General features: G+C 47.2%; 1 long non-coding RNA gene across 1 annotated transcript; it reads right to left on the reverse strand.

Moving 5' to 3' along the window:
- Positions 1–2,430: 2,430 nt before the first annotated feature.
- LOC115459367 lies at positions 2,431–4,851 on the reverse strand. The gene is made up of 2 exons (XR_003940258.1): positions 4,815–4,851; positions 2,431–2,610 (listed from the first exon to the last, which is right to left on the reverse strand). It is a non-coding gene; the product is annotated as an uncharacterized LOC115459367 (long non-coding RNA).
- Between the last annotated feature and the right edge of the window lie 8,052 nt (positions 4,852–12,903).

Consider the following 12,903-nt stretch of genomic DNA (forward strand, 5'->3'; position numbering starts at 1 on the left):
GGGCATGAGTTGAAGCTACAGTGTGGTAAATTTAAAACGAATCGGAGAAAATTTTCTTCACCCAACGTGTAATTAGACTCTGGAATTCGTTGCCGGAGAACATGGTACGGGCGGTTAGCTTGACGGAGTTTAAAAAGGGGTTAGATAGATTCCTAAAGGACAAGTCCATAGACCGCTATTAAATGGACTTGGAAAAATTCCGCATTTTAGGTATAACTTGTCTGGAATGTTTTTACGTTTGGGGGAGCGTGCCAGGTGCCCTTGACCTGGATTGGCCACTGTCGGTGACAGGATGCTGGGCTAGATGGACCTTTGGTCTTTCCCAGTATGGCACTACTTATGTACTTATGTATGTCTTTTGAACTGGCTTTCAGTATATGTTCTGAATATGTTTGGCCTTGATGGACCTCAGCTGTCTCTTTCCAAGTTGAAGATCCCTAACTTCTTTAGACTTTCCTCATTTAAGAGGAGTTCCATCACTTTCATAATTTTGGTTGCTCGTTGTACTTTTTCTAATTTTGCTATAAGCTTTTTGATATGGCAACCAGAATTGACTGCAATACTCAAGGTGAGGTCACACCATAGAGTGATACAGAGACATTATAATATTTTTGGTCTTTACTGTCCACCGCCATGGACAGAAGATTTCAGGGTATTGTCTAGAATGACACCAAGATCTTTTTCTTGAGTGCTGACTCCTTAGGTGACCCCCAGCATCAAGTAATTATGATTTGGACTATTCTTCCCAATGTGCATCACTTTGCATTTCTCCACAATACATCTCATCTCCCATTTGGTTGTCTAGTCTTCCAATTTCTGAAGGTCTTCCTGCAATTTTTTCATAGTCCACAAGTGTTTCAACAACTTTGAATAGTTTTGGTCATCTGCAAGTTTATTAATCACCTCACTTCTTCCAGTTTGCAGATCATTTATAAATATGTTTAATATTACCGGTCCCAGTACTGATCCCTGTGGCATTCCACTATTCACCCTCCTCAATTAAGAAAAATGGCCACCTAACTCTATATTCATTTTCCATTAATTAACCAGATCTTAATCCATAAGTGAGCGTTGCCTCCTATCCCATGACTTTATTTTTCACAGGAGTCTGTCATGAAGAGCTTTGGCCAAAGCTGAATCTGTTGAGTGTAAATACTTTAATGCAACAAGAGACAGAATCCATCCAGGGACGTATCCACAAACCAGTTCTAAAAGGGAAAATTTAGCACTGGGTAATCTAGAACCACAGAGGATTGAGAGATAGGGGTGTGCAGGCAAAATATTTCATTTTGTTTAATTTCCTGTGGGTTGTTTATAGATTTTCCAGCTTTTTTTTTGTTACATTTGTACCCCGCGCTTTCCCACTCATGGCAGGCTCAATGCGGCTTACATGGGGCAATGGAGGGTTAAGTGACTTGCCCAGAGTCACAAGGAGCTCCTGAAGTGGGAATCGAACTCAGTTCCTCAGGACCAGAGTCCACCACCCTAACCACTAGGCCACTCCTGCAAATCACCCCGAACTCAACTGATCACAACCTAAATCCCTGATGGCAAAGTGCAACCCCCATACAGCATCACCTAACTCAGCCCCTAACAATCTGGTAACAAAAATTGGCAATGTTCCTCCTTTCCAAAAACCTGAGTCATTCTGTCCTCCCCCTGTAATTTACTGGGGATATTTGTGGTATACCTTTGAGGCAAGAGCAACCTCACTCTGTTTACAGCCCCATTGCGTTGAAGCAAAGGTAGTTATGATCACTGGACAGGACTCTTTGGAGTAGGGAGAAGAGCACCCCACAACCTCAGGATCATGGCAGTAAGAAGCATTGAAACAGAGAAAAAATGAAGGCAAGTAAAGACCCTGTGGCCTAACCAGTTACAACGTCTTCCAGATTGCACAGAAGTAGGCTGCTCTCTTCGAACAAGGGGGCAACCCAGGATAAAGTTGTTTCCTTGAGGAGCAGAGAAATGAATCCTCAGAAACCACTGGAAACACTTTATAGGGAACCTCTAATGCAGAGCTGTCAAGTTACCCAGTTCCAGGAGAGAGACGTTTGGCCAATCCTGGTTTCGAATTTAAACCCTAAAGCATTGTGGGATATATAGTCCATGATTCTACCCATTAAAATCCAGGCTGCAGACCCTGTAATATATTAGCAAGTAATTTAAAAGTAGAACCCAGTTTCATACCCAAAGTCAGACAGAGGAGAAATATTGGGCTTAACCACTGCCCAAAGGGTTTCACCATAAAAGGGAGGGTGAGGATTTTTACAGCTATCCCCTCTGTGAAGAAGGGTGGAAGATGATTGAGAATGAGGTGGAGAATATTTGTGTACAGCCTCTGGGGTCTCTCTCAGCCCTGTCAATCTGAGATACTTGCTACAAATATTAACCTCATTGTATTTAGACAACAATAAGACAATCACTGAATGATGCTGCAAAGGTTTTATTTACTCTAATAGAAAGTAACCAGAGCTCCGGTAATGTCACCGGGAGTCCCTGGAGGGCTGTGGGAGTAGAGGGTACAGGGGTGGTGTCCTCAGGCTGGAGAAAGACTCTTCTGAATTTCAACAGTGAGGCTGGTCCAAAATCAAGTACAGGTCTGGTTCACTAGAGGAGGAGAGAGAAGTGGAAAAGCATGAGCAGAACCAGGGGGAATATCTCGCCCCCCACCTCACAACATCATATAGAGCACTAACACTCCTACCTAGATCCTGAAACTCAGAGCAGTGGAAGGAGTTCCTGATATGTCCTCAGCTATGTAGAGTCACAGAGCTCAGAGCAGGAGTTATTAAAACAAACTTGGCTACAGTCCCAGTAAAAAGCCCTCAGAGGAGTCTCAAGTCACAGTAGAGAACATTTTGAAGAGTGCCAACCTTATTAATTTTTGAAATATGACCTATTAGATCCCACGACTGCCTCATGAATAAGTCCTGTGACTCTAAAAAGGGCTTCCATTTATCCTTTATTGAAGGGGAGTGTTCTGGATCTTACTCAGGTTGAGAGCTATCGTCCTATTTCATCTTTGACATCATAAATATTGGTGGCGGAGCCGGTGGTGGGAGGCGGGGCTGGTGGTTGGGAGGCGGGCGATAGTGCTGGGCAGACTTATACTGTCTGTGCCAGAGCCGGTGGTGGGAGGCGGGGCTGGTGGTTGGGAGGCGGGGGATAGTGTTGGGCAGACTTATACGGTCTGTGCCAGAGCCGGTGGTGGGAGGCGGGGCTGGTGGTTAGGAGGTGGGGATAGTACTGGCCAGAATTATTACGGTCTGTGCCAGAGCCGGTGGTGGGAGGCGGGGCTGGTGGTTGGGAGGCGGGGATAGTGCTGGGCAGACTTGTACGGTCTGTGCCAGAGCCGGTGGTGGGAGGCGGGGCTGGTGGTTGGGAGGCGGGGATAGTGCTGGGCAGACTTGTACGGTCTGTGCCCTGAAAATGACAGTTACAAATCAAGGTAAGATATACATAAAAAGTAGCACATATGAGTTTGTCTTGTTGGGCAGACTGGATGGACCGTGCAGATCTTTTTCTGCCGTCATCTACTACGTATGTTACTATTTATAAATATTGCTTAACATGTTGTATTCCTTAGGTATTCAGGGTAGTGTGTTGGTTCTGCTCTATTCTATAGAGCCTTTTAAGGATGGTCTGTTATCACAACAGGTGTCTCTCATGGTTCCACCATTTCTGCAATATTTAATATTTAATGCCAATCTGTTGTGTATTGCCATGATCGGAAGTCCATTATCATCTCTATACTGATGATACTCAGTTTTGTTTTCTTGTGCTGCAATTCCTTTCTGATACTTTGTCTTTTCTGACAATCTACTTGCAAAACTTAAGCGCCTGGTGAAATGCCAATAGATTAAGGCTGAATCTAGGGGAAACTCTGAATATGTTTGTCTATTCATTTTGAATCTGGGACTTGGCCTGGTGCAGTAAACTTTGCAGGAGCTGAAATTGCTAATATTAGAGAGTGAAAGTACCTCAGAGAAACCTTGGACTCTGTTATCCTTCAAATCTGAAGAAACGGTTCTCTGAAGATAATTTTCGGACTGTTCTGCAAGCTCTGGTACTTACAGTATTGGATTACTGCAATTTTCTGTACTTAGGCCTCTTGCCATCAGTGACTGATTTTTAAATCTTTGAGAGCTGATGATTCTCCCTCACTAACCTGTTTTAGCTTCTATCAACCCTCTCGTAGTTTGCCTTCTATTGATAAGTGCTTATTGAATATTCCGTCATCTAAACATGTCAAGCATGTACACCACCTTGGGCAATTTGGTTACTGTGATTTTTAAATATTTTAACTAACGAACTAACTAAATCTCACTGTAATACGGAAATGCACACTCTACGTTTTTCAGTGACCGTCTTGTGTTAGGGGGATTTGGTGTCACTACACTTGTGTCAGTGTGATATTGATACACTATGGAATTTATTATTTCATTTATCTGAGAGAACTAAGCAGGACTGTGAGATTTCATGTACATACTACCTAGTTGTATATATGGTAATGGAGTTATACTAATTCACATTCTTTTGGTCTGGTGTCCTTTTCCTGTTTCCCTGGGTTTCCATCTCAGTCAGATTTAGCCTCCTTTGGGCTGTGGTGTCAGGAACCTTCATTCAGGTGTTGCTCCCTGAGGTTTAATCCCCCTCACTGGTAACCCCATTTCCATCCCACCCACCCATTTCAGCTCCTAAACTCTGCCTGAGAGGCACAGATGCAGCTCCTGTGATAGAGAAGGGAGGGGTATTGCCAGGGGTCCAGTGATACCCTGAATTATTTTCTTTCTACGGAGCTCAATACTCACATTTTCTCTCATGGTAGACTAGAAGATTCTCCCGTACACATTGCACAACAACAATCCAGAGCTTCTATAAGTGATAATTTCCTCTCATATTTAGTTCTGTAAATATAAGACACAGAGATTGAGGTTTGTACACAGAACACACACCAACCCTCACCGATGACAGAACATGGGGCCAAAATTAGGAATGCTTTGTGCAATAACAACGATGGGACCTGACGCAGCTTTGCAAAACATGTCATGTTGGCTCAAGTCCAAAATATATAATCAAGAAGCTTTAAGATACATGAAGTATGAATTTTAAAATAATTATGACAAGATAAGTTTTGATATTTTGGATTTCTGTGATAAATTTGGGACCGAAGATGAGACAAGTGAGTTATCATCAAGAAAATTTTGCCTGTTCTGGAGTCTATACAGGGGAGAATGTTTCCTCTTACAGCTTACTAAAAAAATGATTCAGATCCTGGTATCACCTCAGTGGCAGCAACACACAGTCCCTCCACTGCCAACTACTTGTCAAGCAAACCACAACCCTGCAAGGAAGGTTATTCCGAGTCTGTAAACCTTCCAAACCAGATTCATACCATCTCCACGTCATGTCCCACTCTTCTACAACTTGTCTCAATTTCCCCAGGCATCTAATCACACTTGCAGATGCGACAGGGGTGGTCACACAAGGCCCCATGCTCCTTGGGGCCTTGCATCTCTGCTACGTCTGTCCTCCTGTCTCGGAACACCTTCCTTCTCCGTACCTTAATGTGCATCTACATTTCCTTTTGATGCCACTTCCTGTTTCTGTAAGGGTAGGATGCAGCAATGAAGAGACTCTGGGCTCAGCAGCTGATGGGATATGAAAATCACTGCTGCTGTATGCCACTCTCTACTGAAATGTGGTGGATGCACATCAAAATATGGGTAGAGGTGGTGATAATAGCTTATGGTGGTGGGTGCTAGCAGGGGTAGGGGCCCCTCTGAAGTGGTCTGCATTCGGCACCCCAATTGCTAAGACCGGTCATGAATGCGTACTTCCTGTTGCCTTGTGAGCAGGACCTGAGAGGAAACTTGCCATACACTTAAGATGTGAGACCTGGCAGCACAACACTGTTCTTTTCACTGCTGAGGGAGTGTTAAGAAAAGGAGATGCTGGACTGAGGGGGACAGAGAGGGGAGATGCTGAGCCAACAGAGGAGAAATGCTGGATAGAGGGAAGGAGAGAGAAAAGGAACCTGATGATTGCATTTGATAGGGTGGTAGAGGGTCTGATGCTAGGGTTGAGGATAGGAGAAAAGGGCCGATGGTGGCAGATCTAATCTACTACTACTTAACATTTCTAGAGCGCTACTAGGGTTACGCAGCGCTGTACAATTTAACAAAGAGAGACAGTCCTTGCTCAAAGAGCTTACAACTTAATAGACAAGTGAACGGTCGGTCCGATAGGGGCAGTCAAATTGGGGCAGTCTGGATTCACTGAACGGTAAGGGTTAGGTGCCGAACGCAGCATTGAAGAGGTGGGCTTTAAGCAAAGACTTGAAGACGGGCAGGGAGGGGGCTTGGCGTAAGGGTTCAGGAAGGTTGTTCCAAGCATAGGGTGAGGCGAGGCAGAATGAGCGGAGCCTGGAGTTGGCGGTGGTGGGGAAGGGTACTGAGAGGAGGGATTTATCCTGTGAACGGAGGTTACGGGCGGGAACGTAAGGGGAGATGAGGGTAGAAAGATAGTGAGGGGCAGCAGACTGAGTGCATTTGTAGGTAAGAAGGAGAAGCTTGAATTGAATGCGGTATCTGATCGGAAGCCAGTGAAGTGACCTGAGGAGAGGGGTGATATGAGTATATCGGTTCTGGCAGAATATGAGACGTGCAGCAGAGTTCTGAACAGACTGAAGGGGGGATAGATGGCTAAGTGTGAAGCCGGTGAGGAGTAAGTTGCAGTAGTCCAGGTAATGAGAGCGTGGACGAGAGTTCGGGTGGTGTGTTCAGAGAGGAAAGGGCGAATTTTGCTGATGTTAAAGAGGAAGAAGCGACAGGTCTTGGCTATCTGCTGGATATGCGCAGAGAAGGAGAGAGAGGAGTCAAAGATGACTCCGAGGTTGCGGGCAGATGAGACGGGGAGGATGAGGGTGTTATCAACTGAGATAGAAAGTGGAGAAAGAGGAGAAGTGGGTTTTGGTGGAAAGACGATAAGCTCGGTCTTGGACATGTTCAGTTTCAGGTGGCGGTTGGACATCCAGGCAGCAATGTCGGATAAGCAGGCCGATACCTTTGCCTGGGTCTCCGCGGTGATGTCTGGTGTGGAGAGATACAGTTGGGTGTCATCAGCATAGAGATGATACTGGAAACCATGAGATGAGATCATGGAGCCCAGGGAAGAGGTGTAGATTGAGAAGATTGCCAAGTTTATATACCACACAAATCCCATCATGATATTCTAGGCAGTTTACAATACAAGAAGTTGCACAGAAGCAGGATAGAACAGAATAGTAAGATTAACAAAAGGTCTTCAGTTTCTTATACAACCATGCATAGTTACCTAACTTTGGTAAAGAATTCCATTCAGTAATAGCATCAATCTGATGTTTAATCTTATATTTCCAAAAACCGGGTACCTCAGTACTAAATTTTCCTGCATTCTGACAGAATTATTTAAAGTAAATGTGAAAAGAACTGACTTAACAATTCATAATTCCCATACAGCACTTGATAGACCAAACAAAGCACTTTAAAAATGATTCGTGCAGGAGTGGAAGTTAGTCGGATCTGATGTGGGGTCTGGGAGAAAGGGGAGATAACTGCAGACCTGAGGATTGGATAAGGGGGCTGAAGTGGGAGATTGCAGAGAGATGAGAGAAGAGGTGAGTAGAGAGGAGAGATAATTGGAAGGAATAAGGTGCAGAGAAGAAAGGAGAGAAAGGGTGGTGAAGAAACAGAAGCAAGAAAAAGGCTGGGGTAAGGACAATAGAAGTGTCTGACAGATGTACTTGCCTGCCTTCAAGCCTGCACAACTACCTAACTGCCTCCCCGCCTGCCTACCAGCTCATCTATCACCTACCAGCCTCCCTGACCATGGCCCCTTTACACATTCTCTAAATCGCCCTGTCCTTCCTAATCTTTTCTCCCTCCCCCCACCGCTGTCCACCGCAGGTACTCATTGCCCACCCATGTCCCCTCCCATCCTACTCACTACTGCATTGCCATACCCACACCCGTCCCACACCACCTCACCATCTCTTCTATCCCCCCACTCCTTCCTAGCTCTCAACCTTCAACACTTCCTTCCTGCCATTAGCCCATTCCCATTCCTAGTAAGCTCATCCCGTCTTCGTCGCCTTCGTCGCCCTACCTCCCCCACCCTCCTCCGCTCTCTCCTGCTCCTTCTCCTACTATCGGCCGGAGACATTAATCCCAATCCAGGCCCTCTACACATGCCCTCGTCTTATCCATGCAAACGCTTCCGAGACATCTCCAATCTCATTCCTGTTCCCCTCCTTCCCCCTTCTTCCCTCCCCTTCTCATGCGCCCTGTGGAACGCCCGCTCCGTGTGCAACAAACTTCTCCTCATCCACGATCTCTTTATCTCCCGCTCCCTTCATCTGCTCACCCTAACTGAAACCTGGCTCACCCCCGATGACTCGGCCTCAGTCGCGGCTCTATGCCATGGAGGCTCTCTCTTATCCCACACCCCCCACCCAGTCGGCCGCGGAGGAGGTGTCGGGTTACTACTCTCACCTGCCTGTAGTTTTCAACCCCTCCCCCTACCACAATCTCACTGCTTCTCATCCTTTGAAGTTCACTCCATCCGTCTATTCTACCCGTTGCCACTCAGAATTGCAGTCATCTACCGCCCCCCTGATAAATCTCTCTCTTCCTTCCTCACTGACTTCGATGCCTGGCTTTCTGTTTTTCTTGACCCCTCATCTCCGTCCCTCATTCTCGGAGACTTTAACATACACGTTGACGACCCCTCCGACTCTCACGCTCCTCAGTTCCTCACTCTAACATCCTCCTTCGGTCTCCAGCTGTGCTCCACCACCCCTATTCACCGCGATGGCCATTGTATTGACCTCGTCCTCTCCTTTTCCGGCTCACCCTCCAATTTCCACACCTCGGCTCTTCCTATCTCTGACCATCACCTGATCACCTTCACCCTCCTTCACCCCCTCTCAGCCCCGCCCAACATTAACCACTACTTCTAGGAATCTCCAGGCTATTGACCCTCCCACCTTATCCTCTAGTATTTCTGATCTCCTCCCCTCTATCATGTCCTCCGAGTCTGTCGACAAGGCTGTCTCCACTTATAATGCCACTCTCTCCTCTGGACACCCTCGCACCATCCATCTCCCGTCCCACAAGGCGTACTAATCCTCAGCCCTGGTTAACCCCTTGCATTCGCTACCTTCGTTCCTGCGCCCAATCTGCTGAACGCCTCTGGAGGAAATCCCGCACCCATTCAGATTCCCTTCATTACAAATTCATGCTATCCTCCTTCCAGTCCTCCCTATTCCTTGCCAAACAGGACTACTACACCCAATTAACCAATTCTCTCAGCTCCAACCTTCGTCGTCTCTTCGCCACCCTTAACTCCCTCCTCAAAGTGCCCTCCTCTCCCACCCACCCCCCTCTCTCTCTCCTCAATCTCTGGCTGACTACTTCCACGACAAAGTGCAAAAGATCAACCTTGAATTCACTACCAAGCCACCTCCTCTTCTCTCTTCAGCCCCCTCCCTCAACCAACCAACTAACTCTTTCTCCTCCTTTCCTGTTATCACCGAGGAGGAAACCGCCCGCCTCCTTTCCTCCTTGAAATGCACAACCTGTTCCTCGGATCCCATCCCCACCAACTTACTGAACACCATCTCTCATACTGTCACCCCTCCATCTGTCATATCCTCAACCTCTCTCTCTCCACTGCAACTGTCCCTGACACCTTCAAGCACGCCGTAGTCACACCTCTCCTCAAAAAAACCTTCACTTGACCCGGCCTGTCCCTCCAACTACCGCCCCATCTCCCTCCTACCCTTCCTCTCCAAAATACTTGAGCGTGCCGTTCACAGCCGCTGCCTCGATTTCCTCTCTCAGGCCATCCTCGATCCACTTCAATCTGGTTTTTGCCCTCTACACTCGACATAAACAGCACTCTCTAAAGTCTGTAATGACCTGTTCCTTGCCAAATCTAGAGGCCATTACTCCATCCTTAATCTCCTCGATCTATCCGCCGCTTTCGACACTGTCAATCATGACTTACTTCTTGCCACACTGACCTCATTTGGATTCCAGGGCTCTGTCCTCTCCTGGTTCTCATCCTATCTCTCCCACCGTACCTTCAAAGTACACTCTCATGGATCCTCCTCCACCCCCATCCCACTCTCTGTCGGAGTTCCCCAGGGATCTGTCCTTGGACCCCTTCTTTTCTCAATCTACACCTCTTCCCTGGGCTCACTGATCTCATCCCATGGGTTCCAGTATCATCTTTATGCTGATGACACCCAGCTGTATCTCTCCATACTAGACATCACCATGGAGACCCAGGCCAAGGTGTCGGCCTGCTTATCCGACATTGCTGCTTGGATGTCCATCCACCACCTGAAACTGAACATGGCCAAGACCGAGCTTATCGCTTGAACCGATATACTCATATCATCCCTCTCCTCAAGTCACTTCACTGGCTTCCGATCAGATACCGGATACAGTTCAAGCTTCTCCTTCTTACCTACAAATGCACTCAGTCTGCAGCACCTCATTACCTCTCTAGCCTCATCTCCCCTTATGTTCCCGCCCGTAACCTCCGCTCACAGGACAAATCCCTCCTCTCAACACCCTTCTCCACCACCGCCAATTCCAGGCTCCGCCCATTCTGCCTCGCATCACCTTACGCATGGAATAAACAAACATAGAACACTAGCAAAGCTATACACAGGCTACAAGCCAGACGGTGCCTAAGCTAGCTAGTCCAAACAAACATAGAACACTAGCAAAGCTATACACAGGCTACAAGCCAGACGGTGCCTAAGCTGGCTAGTCTACACTAGGAACAATCACAGTCTTGGGATAGTGGCTAGCAAGGACGGCTAGTCTAACATTAGGAACAAACACAGTCTTGGGAAAGTGGCTAGCAAGGGCGGCTAGTCTAACATTAGGAACAAACACAGTCTTGGGATAATGGCTAGCAAGGGCGGCTAGTCTAACACTAGGAACAAACACAGTCTTGGGATAGTGGCTAGCAAGGGCGGCTAGTCTAACACTAGGAACAAACACAGTCTTGGGATAGTGGCTAGCAAGGGCGGCTAGTCTAAGACTAGGAACAATCACAGTCTTGGGATAGTGGCTAGCAAGGGCGGCTAGTCTAACACTAGGAACAAACACAGTCTTGGGATAGTGGCTAGCAAGGGCGGCTAGTCTAAGACTAGGAACAATCACAGTCTTGGGATAGTGGCTAGCAAGGGCGGCTAGTCTAACACTAGGAACAAACACAGTCTTGGGATAGTGGCTAGCAAGGGCGGCTAGTCTAACACTAGGAACAAACGCAGAGAACTAGCAGAGCTATGCACAGGCTACAAGCCAGACGGTGCCTAAGCTAACTAGTCATGCTCTGGAAACAAACACAGACCTAGCAGAGCTATGCACAGGTTACAAGCCACACGGTGCCTAAGCTAACTAGTCTAAACAAACATAGAACACTAGCAAAGCTATACACAGGCTACAAGCCAGACGGTGCCTAAGCTAGCTAGTCCAAACAAACATAGAACACTAGCAAAGCTATACACAGGCTACAAGCCAGACGGTGCCTAAGCTGGCTAGTCTACACTAGGAACAATCACAGTCTTGGGATAGTGGCTAGCAAGGACGGCTAGTCTAACATTAGGAACAAACACAGTCTTGGGAAAGTGGCTAGCAAGGGCGGCTAGTCTAACATTAGGAACAAACACAGTCTTGGGATAATGGCTAGCAAGGGCGGCTAGTCTAACGTTAGGAACAAACACAGTCTTGGGATAGTGGCTAGCAAGGGCAGCTAGTCTAACATTAGGAACAAACACAGTCTTGGGATAGTGGCTAGCAAGGGCGGCTAGTCTAACACTAGGAACAAACACAGTCTTGGGATAGTGGCTAGCAAGGGCGGCTAGTCTAACACTAGGAACAAACACAGTCTTGGGATAGTGGCTAGCAAGGGCGGCTAGTCTAACACTAGGAACAATCACAGTCTTGGGATAGTGGCTAGCAAGGGCGGCTAGTCTAAGACTAGGAACAATCACAGTCTTGGGATAGTGGCTAGCAAGGGCGGCTAGTCTAAGACTAGGAACAATCACAGTCTTGGGATAGTGGCTAGCAAGGGCGGCTAGTCTAAGACTAGGAACAATCACAGTCTTGGGATAGTGGCTAGCAAGGGCGGCTAGTCTAACACTAGGAACAAACACAGTCTTGGGATAGTGGCTAGCAAGGACGGCTAGTCTAACATTAGGAACAAACAGTCTTGGGAAAGTGGCTAGCAAGGGCGGCTAGTCTAACATTAGGAACAAACACAGTCTTGGGATAGTGGCTAGCAAGGGCGGCTAGTCTAACACTAGGAACAAACACAGTCTTGGGATAGTGGCTAGCAAGGGCGGCTAGTCTAACACTAGGAACAAACGCAGAGAACTAGCAGAGCTATGCACAGGCTACAAGCCAGACGGTGCCTAAGCTAACTAGTCATGCTCTGGAAACAAACACAGAGACCTAGCAGAGCTATGCACAGGCTACAAGCCACACGGTGCCTAAGCTAACTAGTCTAAACAAACACACAGCACTAGCAAAGCTATACACAGGCTACAAGCCAGACGGTGCCTAAGCTAACTAGTCTAAACAAACACACAGCACTAGCAAAGCTATACACAGGCTACAAGCCAGACGGTGCCTAAGCTAGCTAGTCCAAACAAACATAGAACACTAGCAAAGCTATACACAGGCTACAAGCCAGACGGTGCCTAAGCTGGCTAGTCTACACTAGGAACAATCACAGTCTTGGGATAGTGGCTAGCAAGGACAGCTAGTCTAACATTAGGAACAAACACAGTCTTGGGAAAGTGGCTAGCAAGGGCGGCTAGTCTAACATTAGGAACAAACA

This window comes from Microcaecilia unicolor, unplaced genomic scaffold (assembly GCF_901765095.1).
Source record: "Microcaecilia unicolor unplaced genomic scaffold, aMicUni1.1, whole genome shotgun sequence".
NCBI lineage: Eukaryota > Metazoa > Chordata > Amphibia > Gymnophiona > Siphonopidae > Microcaecilia > Microcaecilia unicolor.